Genomic DNA, 17,987 nt, shown 5'->3' with positions numbered 1-17,987 from the left:
AAAAAATTTACAAGCTTGCAATGCAACAGTCTTCCTTTGTGCTAGCAATTTATAACTGTTTCCTAATTTCCTGACAATTCCCAAACACATACAAACAGTGAAAAACAAAAGAAAGCCATAAAGCATAAAAAAATGTAAAGTATGCCATAAGGAAAAATGAATTGCCATTTTGCTCCATTGCCTCAAAGGAGACACGTTTTTTTAAACAGCCATCTGTACATCTTCAAATAAGCAGAAGAGAGATTCATAAGAATGAAAATGTTTTAGAAATTAAAAACAAAGCCTACAGAATGTAAACAAAAAAAATCTATGACATGAGAGTAAAATGTATAACAGGAATTATCACATACAGTACATAAACAACTCCTATTGTATTTTACTTCTACATAAGTTACATTTGTTATGTTACTGATTTAACTTTGCTACACAGTCTATGCGAGCAAGAGAGTGTATGGATCTCTCATCGTGTTTTTAGCTTGAGCCGTCATCTCATGGGACAAGTGAAGCAAGCACAATACTGTGCTCTTCGTTACACCTTTACCCATATAGGAAAGAGCATTTCCTCCCCATTCCACATAAAATGATGAGATGATCTGATAAGAAAGGAAAACAATTTCATGGTAGCTTGACTTCATTTCACTCGAGTATATATTTTTAAATATAATTGAGTCAGGGCAGTGGTCCATGATAATGCCAATGGGTATTAAAGTCACACAAGTTTCTTTTCTGTATTATTTCACTTATTTTCCTTATAAAAACTCTTTTGATAACAAGAGTTTCAGCACAATTTAACACACCTGTAAACTTTTCATTAGAGAGTGACACTGGCCATTGTAATCAAGTAAAGCTATTTTTCTAGACAAGTCTTAAAGAGAAAAAATGCCCAGTAAAAATGTTGGGGTCTCTGGTTTTAATAGTGTCAGAATGGCAGCAACATAAATTTCCCCAATGAATGACCTGTTGGTGGCTCCACCCACTTTTTAACCTGCATACATAGTAACTCAGTCACAAACTGCAAAGTTTGGGGACCCTGGCATTATATGTGTGATAGTGGCGGCAGTTTAAAATTCCCCATTAAAATCAATGAGTGCAATTGTCTGGCTGCGTCTGCTTTTTCTAAACTTGAATCTGTAGTCATCTAGTGGCAAAATGGGCCCTGGCCTAAATAATGTGAGAATGGCAGCATTTTAAATTTTGAACAAGTAAAGTCAATGGGTGGAATCTGATTGGCTGTTGGTGACTCTGCCCACTTTTAATAACCTTGCATTGCAGTCCACAAGTGACTAACTCTGCAAAGTGTGGGGAGCCTGCCATTACCACTGCAAGAAAGGCAGCAGTTCAAATAAAAATAAATTAAATTTAATGGGTGAAAACTGGCTGTTGGTGGCTTTGCCCCCTTTAACTAGCCTTTAATCTTAGCCCATCAGTGACCAAATGTGAAAAGTTTGGGGATACTGATGTGAAACATGTGAGAATGGCAGCAGTTTAAATTTTCCAATGAAAATCAATAAGATAAATATGATTGGCGGTTGGTGGCTCCACCCACTTTTTTTAAACCTTGAATTATTGTCATCCAGTGACTAACTCTGCAAATTTTGGGGACCCTGTCTTAAATAGTATGAGAATAGCAGCATTTTAAATTGAAATCAATAAAATTTAATACATGAAATCCAATTGCCTGTTGTTGACTCCACCTCCACTTTTACAAATCTAAAACTGCAGTCCCCTAGTGACAAACTGGGAAGAGTTTGAGGACCCTGAAATCAATACTGTGAGAATGGCAGCAGGTTAAATTTCCCCATTGAAAGTCAATAGGTAAAATTTGATTGGCTGTTATTAACTCCCACTTTAAGCCTTCCCGCAAATGTCACTGTTTCATTCGGGGTGACCCCATGAATATGTTATTTAAGTTTGGTGAGTTTAGCTTCAACACTGTAAGACTGGCAGAAGTTTGAAAACCTTCTTTGTCAAAGTCAATGAAAAAAATGGGGTGTTTACAGTGCCGCCCCATAAAGACAGAAGAAGGGATCGCTTAGAAAAGCACAAGCAAACTGCTCCGCTATAGAATGAAGAAGTGCAGAGAGTTGGTTTTCTACCTCTATAACTAAGAGTAGAAGCGTTTAGAAAATGGGGGGGGTTAAGAATAAGAAGCGGAATATGTGGGGATATGTTACTCTACATAATATGCCTAACATATATAAAGGTAGCTGTTGTTAACCTTTCCTTCTTCTTTAAATATCCCCACCCTAGTAAAGAGCTTTATAAACTTTATGGTATGGCATGATTATTTTTTAAAAATTGGATATGGCTTCATACTCATGTAGTATAGCATATAATCTGTCAATTTAACTGAAGAAAAAGACGGACGTCGAAAGCACATTTGTGTTATGTTTGCCCAATTGTATAACCAAGTGCAGTTCTAAAGAGTCAAGAAAGTATGTATGCGGTGCCTCATTTAAGACAACCACCTACATATTTAATTATCCCTCAGGCCGATATACTATAGCTGCCAGATTGAGCTGTGGAGCTGTAAACTCTATTTCACAGTAAAACAATTGTAAATTACTTTTAATCCTAAAAAGAGAACATTTAAGTGCATCACTAAAGAGCACTTTGAATAAATGTGCTTGCATATTGTTTTGACTATACATCCGCCTGTGTTTTGTACTCTGCACTCAGGCCAACACTTTGCTTGACAGTGGAGCTATACAGAGCTGCGGATGAGAGCGGATGCGCTACTCTCTGCCAACAAAATGCAGGTGCATCTGCTCAGTGTGCCCTTACCCTTAGAGGAGCTGAGCAGAAAACTAGACTTTGGGGTTGCATGTTATATACTCTAGACTTAAATATTTGGCCTGATACAAGTAAGGCATGTCCACCTTCCTATTTGTACTTGGACAGAGAAGAAGCTAGAGGATGAACTACAGTGACAATAAATTGTGTTGGTCCAATAGTGCTATTGCAATTCCTTAAAGTGGATCTGCCACCCAGACACAAAAAGCTGTATTATAAAAGTCCTTTTCAAATTAAACATGAAATCCAATTTCTATTTTTTATTAAAGCATTCATAGCTGTTGTAAGCTCATTTAAAAGTCTCAGCTGTCAATCAAATATTGTCTGCCCCTCCTCTATGCCCTGGGCATAGAGGCGGGGCAGACAATTACTTTCACTTTCCATTCAGCACTTCCTAGAAATTGCAGCTCTCCCCACATTCCGTTCACCATTTAATTGTGTAGCCAGGGCACAGGGATGCACATCAGGTCCCCCATACTGGTGCACAAACAAGATTCTTAATAACTAGGGATGCACCAAATTCTGGATTCGGCCAGGATTCAGCCTGATTTCAGCCGGACCCTAATTTGCATATGTAAATTAGGGGCGGGAGGGAAATCACGTGACTGACTTTTTTTCAGAAAACAAGGAAGTAAAAAATATTTTCCCCTTCCCACCCTTAATTTGTATATGCAAATTAGGGTTCGGATTCGGTTCGGTATTCGGCCGAATCTTTCACAAAGGATTCGGGGGTTCGGCCGAATCCAAAATAGTGGATTCGGTGCATCCCTATTAATAACAGTGTCCACAAAATGGCTCCTGCCTGCTTGCTATAATTATGAATTCCCAGACTAGAGGAAACAAGATTCAAATATTTTATATTGTGTAATTAAAGTTCATTTCGCTTGACTGATAAAATAGGATTATGAATAATTTTTTTGGGTGACGGGACCCCTTTAATGCTCTCTACTTCTCCTATTGCTTTTCAGTTTGTCTATTTTATTGTCTATTTTATAATTCCCTCTTTCTTTGCCAATTGTGCACACCATACTACATAACAAATTATCCTAGTATCTTCTATTTGAATGTGTTCTAATGGATAACATGAAAGTTACATGATGACACAATGGAACCCTAGAATCACAGCTTTCTTAGATGTGGAAGTAGTTCCAGGGGACTAAAAGAGCCGAACTCTGTCTTTTCCAAACCACTTTAATTAATCTTCCAGAATTCTTTAATATCTGAATACCTTGTTCTTCTATTATGTATGCTAAACCATAGGTCCTTTTAAAAACATTTACAAAAACATAGGAGTACCATTAAGTTTTCTTTCTGGAAAGGGCTGCTAAAGGGCAACATTAGTTTGGAACATTTACTTTCAGCCCAACATTAAGGGGGTTATTTAATAGACTACATTTTTTTTCTGGTTGAGGTTTTTTGGACAAAAACTCCATCTCAAGGGAGATGTCAATTTGAAGATATCGTAATCTGTGCTGCGTTTCGTCCAATAATATGAAAAACTCAGGGCTATAGGGTGATAACTGGAAAAAATCGAGTAATTTGGGCGTCAAATAAGAAAAACTTATATGATTCGAATTTTCGGGTGATTTTTTGGAGTTTTTTCCAGACCTGACTTTTTTCAGTTATTTTATTGATAAATAAGATAAAATCATAGATGGGAGTTGGTCGAGCTTGGTTTAATAAAAATGAGAAAAATTTGGGTTTTAGTTTAATAACCCCCAACGTGTTAGATCTTGGTGGAATGATCACAAATAGTGTAAAAGAGGGGGAGACAGGGAGTTTTTCTTTTGATATGTAATGTTTGTTATATTTTATGGTCACTGCATGGTGAGGTATGTGTGTTTATAGAAGTCTGGGATCAATTATATGGAAACCCGTTATCCAGAAGGCTCTGAATTATGAAAAGGCCATCTCCCAAATTAAGGAAATATCCCTTATATGGAAAACACCAGGTCCAGAGCATTCTGGATACTACGCTCCATACATAAGGGTAAACTATAGCCAAAAAGGTGCACACAGGATGTACATTTTGCTATTTTAACTGTTAAGTTATTTTTTACTAAGACTGATTAAGAACAGCCAATCTTGGTCAATTTCTCCAAACAGCAACAGTTTTCCCCATCAACATTCAGGTTATTTGGCATTTTACTGATATCAGCTATTGAATGTGCAAGTCATTTTTTGCAACTGATCATACACTCATATGGCATCTACTATCTAGAAACTGGTTATCCAGAAAGTACTAAAACGCAGAATAATTTGTCTTTTGTGACTGATTTGCATTTTCTATGTAACTCTGCAGGCTAATTTCAGCCCCTACCAAGAACAGTATCCTCCTCCTCGTCCGGAACCCTTATGTTGGCTTCAGCACGAACACACCTGGGTTGAGCCGGCACAAGGGTTCCAGACGCAATTGAAGAATGAGGAACCTACTCATAGTAGGGGCTGAAATCAGCCTGTGGATTTACGCAGGCTGATTTCAGCCCCATCTGGCCCTAGCCTAAGACCTGGTGCCTTCAACTTAATAGCTAAAACATTGTCTACAATACATGGTAAATAGAATTCCCATATTCATATGGATAAGAGATTCCATCCATACAGATCTATCCATGGATGATGGACACACATACAATTAGGTTTCAGTTTCGAGAAATGGTTTTCAGTTATCAGGAGTTACGTGTAGGAAGTACAAAACAAAATATTATACCTCAAGAAGGCTTGTCAGTGTTTTAACACAAACTGCATATGGCTCTGTGGACAGGCCGTAGGAGCTCCAACCTGGCTGTGAAGTCACATGACTCGTTCCTCTTAAAGTTTGTGCAAGAGATGGCAGGCCATAGAAATGAGGAGCATCTGATACTTTTAAACGATTGAGCATGTGCAAAGCCAGCTGTGTTCTGAATGATCCACCAAGTACCAAACGATAGCACACCTTGTGTTATTCAGTAATTACATGCTCAAAGTGTTCAAAACTGGGCTTGTGTGCCCTTATGTTACATTAAAGTGTAAAGTCTAAACATAAATGTCTTCAAGAAGACATATAGGATAAACGAAAAAACACTAATTTTGTAGGAAATAATGAATAATATATGGTCTTGGTTTCACATTGTACTTAAAATGAATACTATCTTTATAAATAGCCCCTATAGATGTTGACTGGTCACTGTCCATGTTTCAGATGAGGGGTGTGTGTGTCCCAACGGTAGGAGGGGGCAGCCAATCACAGCCCTGCAATCACACAAAGAAAAGACAGGTTTCAGCTCCCTATCAGGTCAGCCTAGCTGCTGATTGGTTCCTGATCTACAGAGCAGTGTGCTGAGTGCCGCCAGCTCCCCTGCACAGCCAGAAAATTCAGGAAGGGGAACAGATGGGCAGGACTAGTAGGGTTTTTGCAAAAATTTCTCAATAAAATAACCAGAAATGACTTTTTAAAGCACATTCTTTCTATATCTAAATGAGTAAAATGCAGTGGTACATTTTTGTTTTTTTTACATAAAATGTCTCCTTTAAATAACATAACATTATTTCAGCTTAATGGATGAAACATGCATTTTCAATGTGGGCAGGTTCTAAGCAGTAGAAAGGAATAATGCTTATTTCCTGATAATAGAAACAATGTTTGCCATGTAGTATTCTTTTTACAAAGTCAAAATGTGTGTTAGCATCCTTGGACTTTTCACTGTTGGATGATAACAGAAAAAAAACATATCTAGATCCCAGTAAATAAGCAAGCACACTTAAAATGCAAGTTGGCACTTACCGATCAGTAACTGAAGCTAAACAGAGCATTAGTGTGTTAAAAAACATCATCAGCTCTTTTTGCAGATGCTGCCTCACAGCTGCTCGTGTATCATCCAAATCCTTTTTGGCTGGATATTCTTTCTGCTCCATTAGCTCAAACAGTGGACTTGAGCTCTAAAAGTAATATTGAAATTGAATGTTTCATCAGTATTTGTTTATGATTAGGAGCAAGTTTTTAAATGATGCTAGTTATTAAGACTGACTGACATCAGTAACCTAAATGCACATAAAGATAATTATTAGGATAGGTGAAAGCAAAGCCTGGAGAATTATTTAAACTGAAAGTCATCAATCACTGGCAACAACTAATACCTTCCACACCTCTAGCAAAAATGTAGAAAATGCAAGATTCTACTTAAAAGACTAATATTCAGGAATAAACATAAAAAAAAACAAATAATAGAACTGTGTAAAGCACGGGAGAAATTTGTCCATACACAGGCCAACCTCATGCTGTATTCAACCAATCTGACATATAACTTACAAGAAGTCATACACATGTAGGGACCTATAGGATATCATATCCCTATAGAGTTAATCCCCTACCTTTTGTATGTAGTTCTCTTTTCCCTTGTTATTGGGCCAAGCCCTTGTAACTGGTAAAGTGTAACACCCACACCTATTGGACAAAGAGTGTAATGACACTCCCCTGCAACACTGCTATATAGTGCTGTGTAGGGAGTGTCCTCTTCCTCTTTGGCTCCTGGTGCTGCTGCTAGGTGAATCTCCACTGAGCCTGGGATCACCATAGGCCCCAGTAAGCATTTACCCCAGAGGGACCTGACACCTTTGGTGCTAAGTCGGGGACCAGGTAACCCCGTGAACGAGGACCAGCTAAGATAGTAAGATCTTGTTATAGTTTCTCTAGGAGAGAAAGACAGAGAGGTGTAGCAGAAAGAGCAGTTGTCGCTCCAACGAGGATTGTAGTAGGGAGTAGCTTCCCACAAGGCCTGTTTGCCTTTAGAGCAAGGAACTCAGTTGATAGGCATCTAGGTGAGCAAAGGACTACCTGTACCCTACCTGATAGATCCCGATCCCCTCACTGGCAACGTCAGTTGAACTGGGAATTGATGTACACCTATCTGCAATATCCTTTGGGAGTCGCACCTGTTTGACTGTGAACCTTGTACTGTCCAAAGTGATTCCACCTGCTGTGTCCTCAGTATATTTGTAAGTAAACCTGTGGTCATTTGCCTCTGGCATAATAAATCTGTGCTCCTGTTTTACCTTTTTAAAGAACCTCCTGGCGTCCATTATTCTATGTTGCACTTATATGCCTGTGAGTTGTAGTTCAACTACAGTTTAAAGGGGAAGCTTCCATTTGGCGAAGGCTCTGCCCTGGGTGAAGATTCGCAATGTAACCCATGCTCACTACCTAGCTGGTCACCCTTAACTCCTAATTGGCAGAATAGGCCAAGAAAGCGTTACACACAGTATAGCCTCCTCCCTATTGTTCAGCTCATTTGGACCTAGCGCCTGGATGATTAGAATAGCAGTTGTGGATTACTGAAAGCCGCCATGTCCAAACTCAGTTTTGAAGACAGTGTGGCTATTTAAAATTAAGATAATACTCAAGGGTGCTTTAGTTATTGAACCTATATAAGTTCTGATTCTCTACCTGTCCTGATTTAAAGGGACATTATACACCCCAACATGAGCTCAGTGAACAGAGTATGCGCTGAACATTCTTTTTGTCTATTGTTTTGATTAAAGGAGAACTAAACCCTAAAAAACCCTATGTGTACTGTATATTTTTAGTAGGTCCCTAAGCTCAGTAAGTGACAGCAGCACAGAGCATGTGCAGTGAATTTAGCAGAAAAGATAATGGGGAGCTACTCTGGTATCTTCAGAGACACATATCTTCCCTGCTAATGGGCTGTGATTGTTTTGGGCTGGAACAGAAGCCTAAAACACAATGCACAACATTTCTAGCCGCCATCTTTAGTTAAGCTTTAGTTCTCTTTTAAGAAATATCTATGTTATTATCACAGCCCTGCAATCACACAAAGAAAATACAGGCTTCAGCTCCCTATCAGATCAGCCTAGCTGCTGATTGGTTCCTGTCCTACAGAGCAGTGTGCTGAGTGCAGCCAGAAAATTCAGGAAGGGGAAAGCTTTAGTTCTCTTTTAAGAAATATCTATGTTATTTCTGGCACTAAACAAGATTATGAAGCCAATTTCAGCATTTCCTGATCCCAGAATTTCAAAGGAGTCAATAAAATTAAATAAGTTTCCACTGAGATGCCCCTGATAATGAGCTGCTCAAAAGCTGCTCATAAGAGATGAGAGGGGTTTGTTTATTCAAAGGTAGATAGGAAGCTCTGCACAAATTTGCATTGTAAAGAAGGGGAGGTATGCTCTGTGGAAAGGCAAATCAGTGCTGAATAATGGAATACTATCCCTTTAAAGTTTCATTTTTCCTCCTCTTTTCATTGGATTTTTAATGAATGGATATTTCGCTTGCACATAACTTTTGTATATCAGTATTTGAATGAATGATAACAATAGAAAGAGTCCACTAAGCAAGGACAGGATTAACATGTTGGCGTGCCAGTAATCTAATAATATTGTTTCTGATTACTATGCAATGTCCCTCCTGTTGCAGTTTTTGCTTTTTTATTAAGACCTGGAGCACGATATGAAACAGTTTCATTGCTCCCGCCAGAATTGCATTGGCAGGTTAACAAAATAAATGTGTACATTTTACAGCTAAATTATCTTTATTGGGAATGAATGTTAATGCCGCCTCATCTGTCATGGGCTGAAACTGAAAACCTCAAAGGCAATTTTCATACTTGTTTAAGCAGCATCTCTAATATCCATTGGAGATCATGTGGATCTGAATTTCCTTTCTGCTCTTGTAATATCTTGTTTAAAAAAACGTATCACATCTGCCAGAAGCTTTTCATCTTCCTCACAAGCTGGATGAACCAGTAGAAACCTGCCGACAAGAAAAGATCATGTCATCTGTTGTCATGAACTAGGGGGGAGGGGGCTTGTGGATGCACACCTGAGGCCAATTTCAAAAAGTTTAAAGCCCTGTCTAAATGATTCAATTAAATATGCAAGTGCATGTAATTTTGAAACAGGGTTTTTTTTTGTTACAAAGTTATGATCATAATATTGATAAGCCACCATACCACGTCAAGGTAAAACCCCACATCGTGGTCCCTAACATTTATCTTTAATCATAGTAAAAAAGGAATATTACCTCTCTGTGTAGTACCAATTCTTTATGTAAACAACTCCTGTGCCTTGGTTTCAAACTCTGTGCTAAATCCTCCCCCCGCCAACTGCTGAGCGGCTTTTAAGAGGGAGAGACTGACTTAACCAACGCCCATTTTAGAAAGTAGAAGTAGAGTGATATGTGCAGTTGCACAATAGTGTGTATACATGTATAAGTGGAATGTGAAGGTGTGTATGGTAGTGAAAAGGGAAAAGTGTATGTGTATTTGGGAGTATGTATGAATGTAAGCATAGAATGAGAGTGTAAAGGAGAACGAAATGAATAACACAATAAGGGGCAGATGTATGAAGGGTCGAATATCGAGGGTTAATTAACCCTCGATATTCGACTAGGAACTAAAATCCTTCGACTTCGAATATCGAAGTCGAAGGATTTAGCGCAAATCCTACGATCGAACGATCGAAGGATTATTCCTTCGATCGAACGATTAAATCCTTCGAATCGAACGATTCGAAGGATTTTAATCCAACGATCGAAGGAATATCCTTTGATCAAAAAAACTTAGGCAAGCCTATGGGGACCTTCCCCATAGGTTAACATTGACTTTGGTAGCTTTTAGCTGCCGAAGTAGGGGGTCGAAGTTTTTTTTAAAGAGGCAGTACTTCGACTATCGAATGGTCGAATAGTCGAACGATTTTTAGTTCGAATCGTTCGATTCGTAGTCGAAGGTCGAAGTAGCCCAAAAAACACTTCGAAATTCGAAGTTTTTTTAATTCGAATCCTTCACTCGAGCTTCATGAATCGGCCCCTAAGTGTGTTTACATAGAGAAGTGTCTAATGGGACGTTGGTTTTTTCACGGCCGCTCAGCAGTTGGTGGGGGAGGATTTAGCACAGAGTTTGAAACAAAGGCACAGGAGATGTTTACATAAAGAATTGGTACTACACAGAGAGGTAATATTCCTTTTTTACTATGATTAGAGGTAAACAAGTTAGGGACCACCATGTGGGGTTTACCTTGACGTGGTATGGTGGCTTATCAATATTATGATCATAACTTTGTAACAAAAAAACCCTGTTTCAAAATTACATGCACTTGCATAGTTACTTGAATCATTTAGACAGGGCTTTTAACTTTTTGAAATTAGCCTCAGGTGTGCATCCCCCCTAGTTTTGTATTTGCCAGAAGCTTTGGCTAAGCTCATGTGGTTATTGCACCCTCATACCCACCCCTTTATATTTTTGGTGGTCGCCCTCACTTGTTGTGCCTTGGTTTGTGCAATCTCTCTCTCTTAAAAGCCATAGATGCTAGCGGCATGGGAGGATCTAGCCATGAAAAAACCAACATCCCATTAGACACTTCTCTATGTACACACACTTATTGTGTTATTCATTTAGTTCTCCTTTACACTCTTTCATTCTATCTTACATTCATACACATTCCCAAATACACATACACTTTTCACTACCATACACACCTTCACATTCCACTTACACATGTATACACACTGTTGTGCAACTGCATATATCACTCTACTTTGTTTTTAATTACAACACCTTACTTCTACTTTTCTAAAATGGGCGTTGGTTAAGGCAGTCTCTCCCTCTTAAAAGCCGCTCAGCAGTTGGCGGGGGAGGATTTAGCGCAGAGTTTGAAACCAAAGCACAGGAGATGTTTACATAAAGAATTGTTACTAAACAGAGAGGTAATATTCCTTTTTTACAATGATTAAAGATAAATAAGCTAGGGACCACCATGTGGGGTTTTACCTTGACGTGGTATGGTGGCTTATCAATATTATGATCATAACTTTGTAACAAAAAAAACCCTGTTTCAAAATTAGATGCACTTGCATAGTTACTTGAATCATTTAGACAGGGCTTTAAACTTTTTGAAATTGGCCTCAGGTGTGCATCCACAACCCCCCCCCCCCCCTAGTTTTATCTGTTGTCATGGCCCTTATAAAAAAAAAAAAAACAGGGGGTTCATTACAATAATAAATTCCAATAAATACAAATTATTATAATAAATAGAAATAAGTACAAAAAGACAAGAGGATGGATTTCCCTACCTGTACAGCTTCCAATCTAAATGTGTATGTTATGCAGCACAGACACTTCATGATTTTACACACAGCAAATAGATTCTGAACCTAGAACTTTGTATCACCTGCTCAATGCAGTATGCCATGGCAGACACTTCAAGGAAGACATGTTACAGGCAGTCAGGCAGTTTAAAACCAGTCTGTCATTTAGAAATAAAAATTCATCCTAGCAACAGCAGAATGAACTTCCCCATGAGACACAGCCTCAATGATAGAACTCAGGCAATTTTGCAGGCCACTAACGGAGTGTGTCATCTTCAATGTCAGAACTTCTTCTGAGGATAACTTTAATGTTTCTAAAGAACTTATTAGGAAAAGAAGTGTACGTTTCATACAGTCGGAACAGTTAGGATTTCATAAACAAAATTACAAAACAGTTCTCAGTTGGCTGAACACCGCTGTGTAAAGGAATGCAGCTTTTTGCTAGAATAATATATATTATATAAATTTATATATACAAATACATAAAATTCTTTACAAATGGTGACTTGCTTTCCAGGATTCCCATCAATTATATTTGTAATTATAAACAGACAACCCAATATGTAATAAAAGACACATAAGGGTATATTTATCAAAGAGTGAAGTTAAAGATCGCCACAGTCTGCTAGAGTGAAATTCTGCCACTCTCCATTAATTTCTATAGGATTTTGAAAGGCGTATTTATCAAAGGATGAACTTTCACTTTCACCCATTGATAAATACTCTTTTAAAAATCCCATAGAAATGAGTGGAGAGTGGCAGAATTTCACTCTAGCAGACTATGGTGATCTCTAACTTCACTCTTTGTTAAATATACTCCATAGTTTGCAAAGATGCAGTAACCAATAGTAGCCAAAGAGAGGTTTGCTTTTAAACAGGTGATCAGTAAATGCTAATTGGTTGCTATATTGGTTGCTATAGGGGATAAGAATTGTAGCAAACTTTGCACCTTATATTACATAACCTCCATGGTGTGTTTTTTGTTTCAATTTTCAATTTATTAGACAAATATATTTATGTACTTTCTCACTTACTTTTCAATTTCTTCTTGTTCGTTTGTCATTGTTTTAAAGAAATGATCAATTCCCTGGTGCCAAGAAATATTCCAAGACATCCAAAGCATAAGACACACTGGCTTTGAGGTCAACTACTCAGCAGATAAGGAAGAAGCCATGGTGTAAGAACTGACAGCATGATAAGCACTACCTACCACAGGACAGTGGAATCTTACAACAAAGTCATAAATAACAAAATATAATACCACTTTAATTCCATATTCAATTCCCATGTGACACTACATAATACACATAGGATAGTGTCTGCGGAGTGCTCCTGAACCTGGGAATTGGTACAACAGCCATAGGGGTTGGAGAGCAACATGTTGATCATGAGCTACTGGTTGGGGATCACTGCAATAGCTGCTAATATTCCACAGATGCTGCTGAGAAATGTAAATGAAAATTTAACAGTTCAGAATCTGCATCAGAGCAAGATTCAGAATAGCAAGGAAGACAAGGCAGGGCAAGGTCAAGGCAGTGATTGGAGCTAGGAGCAGAGCAAGGTAAAGGCAGGGTTAAAGCAAGTCAAGGTCAAAGCAGGACTGGAACCAGAGTAGGAACAGGCAAGGCAAAGTTTAAAGCATGACTGCATCTGAACAAGGCAAGGTAAAAAAGACAATGCAAAAAAGGCAAGGTTCAGGGTAAGGCAGAACAAGGCAGAGAAGGGTTCAGACAAGACAAGGCAGAATAAGGAAGCTGGCTAGAGCAGGAAACAATCGTGCATCTTATGATTTTTCGTCAGACATCTGTCAGAAAATTGATTGGCCAGGTTAAAAAAAAGTTCATCGGTCACAGTGAAATCTAGGTTTGCAGGGCCAAGCAGGCAGCTACCCTCAGTTTTCCTGGCTTTAACTAGACAATATCGCTTGAAATGGTCTTCTTAGTTGATGGACAAATCATACATTTAAACGATCATTTCAATATAATATTGGTCTCGCGATAATGAAAAGATCTTTGCCCAGTTCAATCTAGGTCCTGAATCGGCTTCTACTGTGCATGCTCCCACAAGATCTGTATTGGCAACTGACAGAAGAGGTCAGAAGACCGACAAGATGGCTCCTTTGAACTCTGCTGCGTAACTCTGCAGGTTTATTGCAGGTCAGTAGACAGGAACACTTCTGAACAAAATAGTTATTGCGTGGAGGGACCTTGGAGGGGGGCAGTGGAAGGGGGTGAAGAAGAGGCTGAGGATTGGTAGGGTTTAGTTCTCCTTTAATTGAGAGCATACATACTTATTATTCTATTCTTTTTTAAACCAATTATGTATTCAAGCAGTGCCAACATATTCAAAGGGACTGTACAAAAAAGGGTGTATACATCAACAAATACATAAATTAAGTAAAGAAGGCTAGAAGATATTAGAACTGAAAATCTAAGAACCCTAGAATGTACAGCTTTTAGAGGCTGAGGATGGGAGGACATGAGGGGCAATAGTAACTTAGACACTGGTTTTATAGCCACAGAAGTACAAGTAAGAGGGAAAAAAGGGAGAATGCGAAGAAATGATATATTACAAAATAAACAAATATCCCAATTAACAAAAAACACGATTTAGTCAATACTACCCATAAAAAATGACTTCTCATTGCTATCCAGCTTTAGATCAAGTGGTTGTTCTAGGATAAACAAACTGACTGCATTAGGCAAAACACTTTCTTGAAGCTGGGGTTGCTTACAGGTTGAATCCTCTTCGTTCATTTGGGAGCATATTTATCAAGGGTCGAATTTCGAATTGAAAAAACTTCTAAATTCGAAATCAAAAAGACCAACCGAAATTAAGTCGAAGGTTTTTTTTTTGGTCGAATAGGTCCGTTTTCGACCGAATAGGTACGTATTCGGCCAAAATAGAATCATACGAATCGAAGGAATATCGCATTCAATCAAATCCGTTGCAAAGTTTTTTCCCAAAAAAACCTTTGATTTTTCAAAGTCAACCAATTGACTCCAAATGGGTTCTAGGTGGTCCCCCATAGGCTAAAACAGCAATTTGGCAGGTTTTAGATGCCGAATGGTCGGTCGAATTTTTAAGAGACAGTATATGATAAATTTCGAAATTCAAATTTTTTTTACAAATTCGAATCGAATTTGGACTATTCCCTAGTCGAAGTACACAAAAAATCACCTCGACCTGATAAATCTGCCCCTAAATGTACTGCTAACCATTTTGATAACCATGGCCATAGAACAGACTCTAAAGACAATAATGGTGAATCATGGGCAGGTTTATTTTATCAGACGACATATCTTAATTTTTTCCACATACAGAAGACAACACTAAAAATCTGTTACTAATTAAAAGGGAACCTGTCATTCAATTCTGGTGAAGACTGGCAAACTGTGCTTATATTCCTTTTTTTTTTTTGCATCTTTGAGAGAGAGAGAGAGAGAGAGAGAGAGAAGAAAAATAACCAATAGGAAAGTAAAAGAGTTAAAGAAAGCAGAGCACTCGTTGTCTATGGTGTTCTAACAAAACAAACTGCTACCAGTTCATTTCATTAGCACAAAGTAGGCAATGCTTTTGTTCAAAATGGTGCATACTTATTTGTACAGTGAAATTCAACCATTTAATTACCCTTGGCCCAATATAAATACATTAGAAAATGTTGTCTGTATTTTCACATCCTTATCTATATATTCTGTGGCTCAAACTGAATTCACATGGGGCAATTTTCAGCAGGTGTATTTCACCCAGCTGAAAATTAACCACAATTTCCTCCCACAACTCTAATTCACTTGAATGAAAAATGCCTAGAAATGCAGGTGTGAGCTCTTTTGCCCAGACTATGACAGTGTTCAGGGAGCTAAATCAATTTACATCTGCCATGCTCTTCCCTTCCAAGCGTGGCTTATACTGCAGTAAATGAACCATAAAGCATAGCTGTATTTTGAAGAATATGTGGTAGAAATCAGCATCCATGTTAGAATGGATTGGCCTCAATAAAATTAAATTTATTAAAATGCAGGAAAAAAAAACTAAAGAAAACACAATCATAAGAAAAATAAGGAAATGAAGATAAATCAGCTTTTCAAATGATGTTAAAATATAAGACTGTACCTGTAAAATGGGTATTACTGGATAAATAGATTCAATAAAAGTATTCCAAGTTTGATATGAAATGACAAGGTGTCCTTGAAGTAAATATGAGAGAATCGTCTTTAATGCAGTACATATCTTTAAAGATGAACACAAAACAAAAAAAAAACAAATGGCTAAAAGTAATCCTAAGTACCCAGTTTTAAGGCATTGTGCATTGCACACCTTAATGTCCTATATATATCAGGGGTGCCCAAACTTTTTGCAACGAGGGCCAGATTTGGTAAAGTGAAAATGTGTGGGGGCCGACCATTCAGCCTGACATTCTTTGAACCATTAACATTAAATTACAGTAATCGAGTAATCGTTGCAGTAATATTTGGGCACATTAGTGAAATGATCTGCCACTTGGTCTATACTGCTGCCTGTGTGCTGAAGGTGTTAGCAATAGACATGTACTGTCATGTAGTGACGCCATACTTCTTTAGTTTACTGTACTGGCACATCAATACGTCTATTGACACCTTCAGCCCTAAAGAAGTATACGAAAACAGCGCGTCTCTACATGCCAGTAAGTGGCAGATCATTTCACTAATGTGCCTTAATATTACTGCTATGGGTTCCTGATCGCACTGTGCTGGGGGGGCCTCATTATTATTAATTTCATGATGGAGGCTGTGTCAGGGGGCCTATCGGCTCCCAAATGGAGTAGTACGGACCAAGGAAGAAGCCAGGAACAAGAGTCCAAGATCGAGGTATCCGAAGGGTTAAACAAGAGAATAGTCTGGTCACAGGCAAAGATCTTCAGGCAGGCAGCGAAGGGTCAAAGTCCAGAACAAGCAGGGATCAAGATCAGGGAACAAACAGGAAATCTTCACAGGAACCACCCAGGTACAATGCAGGCAAGAATACCAGGCAGGGTTTCAGTGTCCATGGCGCCCTTTTATGACAAAATCCCGGCACCAGTGATGACATCATCATGCAGAGACGCTGCACCCATGTGTTTAACATGGGTGCCGCCATCTTGGATTTTCATCGGCACCACTGATGACGTCATCATGCAGTGACGTTGCACCCATGTGTTCAACATGGGTGCCGCCATCTTAGATTTTCATTGCGACTACCGGGAAGGTGAGCAGTGCCGTCGGGTTCTTCTGGCAGTCCTGACAGGCTGAGAGCCGGTGTAAATTTGAAAACGGGTGGCACTTTGGACATGCCTGTGCTATATAAATATAGGACATTAATACAGGAGCAGTGACCAGCTCCATGTTGTGGCTCTCACCCTTTCCAGCTACAGTCAGGTGATCCCAGTGGTGGCCAATAAAAGGGCATCCTAATGAATCATATGAAAGAGAGAGGAGGACTGGCCAGACCAGGGGTGACTTTGGCAAAGTTTGCCAGCTTGAATACACTAGCAAACAATCCCTGTTTTGTTTAAAGGGGAAGACATTGATATTAATAATGGGATAGTGCAGAGGACCTATTGTGGTCATAGCCTCATTGCACCCTGTCGAATGGTTTAAAATTTAGTGGTGAGCACAACTTTCCCTTTTTTGTATGTGAGATTGTATATGTTGCATCACATATTTTAATATCACAAAAAAAGTAAATTAAGGCTATGGCACAGGATTATTTATTTCTGGGTGCAGTCCTTGGCTCACAACATTATCTTAAAAATTTGTAAACACTCATTTTCGGCATCAATGTGGCCTGGTCTCCTACAAAAAGCACCATCTTCTCCCTTTACTTCTCTCTCTCTCTGGTGGGGTATTCAAGGCTCTGTCCTAGTCCCTTATTAGTTTCTCTCTATACTTTCTCTCTGGGCAAACTAATCCATTATTGTGGTCTCTAATACCACCTCTACTCTGATAATACCCCCAGGGGGTAATTTATAGAGTTTGTGCACACATATTTATTCTCAAATGGTTGTTTTGCCCGTGTTTCTCCCTGAATGCTGTAAAATTGCACTGCTGTGCTGGTCATTCTGGTTTTTGCAAATTTGCATTGTACACAAATATTCACAAATGGC

At 38.7% G+C, this 17,987-nt stretch overlaps 1 pseudogene; it reads right to left on the bottom strand.

Annotated features, from left to right (window-relative positions):
* LOC108718542 overlaps positions 1-17,987 on the bottom strand; it is a 125,912-nt pseudogene that overhangs the window by 48,161 nt on the left and 59,764 nt on the right.

Source organism: Xenopus laevis, chromosome 6L, assembly GCF_017654675.1.
Source record: "Xenopus laevis strain J_2021 chromosome 6L, Xenopus_laevis_v10.1, whole genome shotgun sequence".
Classification (NCBI taxonomy): Eukaryota; Metazoa; Chordata; class Amphibia; order Anura; family Pipidae; genus Xenopus; species Xenopus laevis.
Note: the sequence above shows the minus strand (reverse complement) of the source record. Positions and strands in the feature narration are given on the sequence as shown.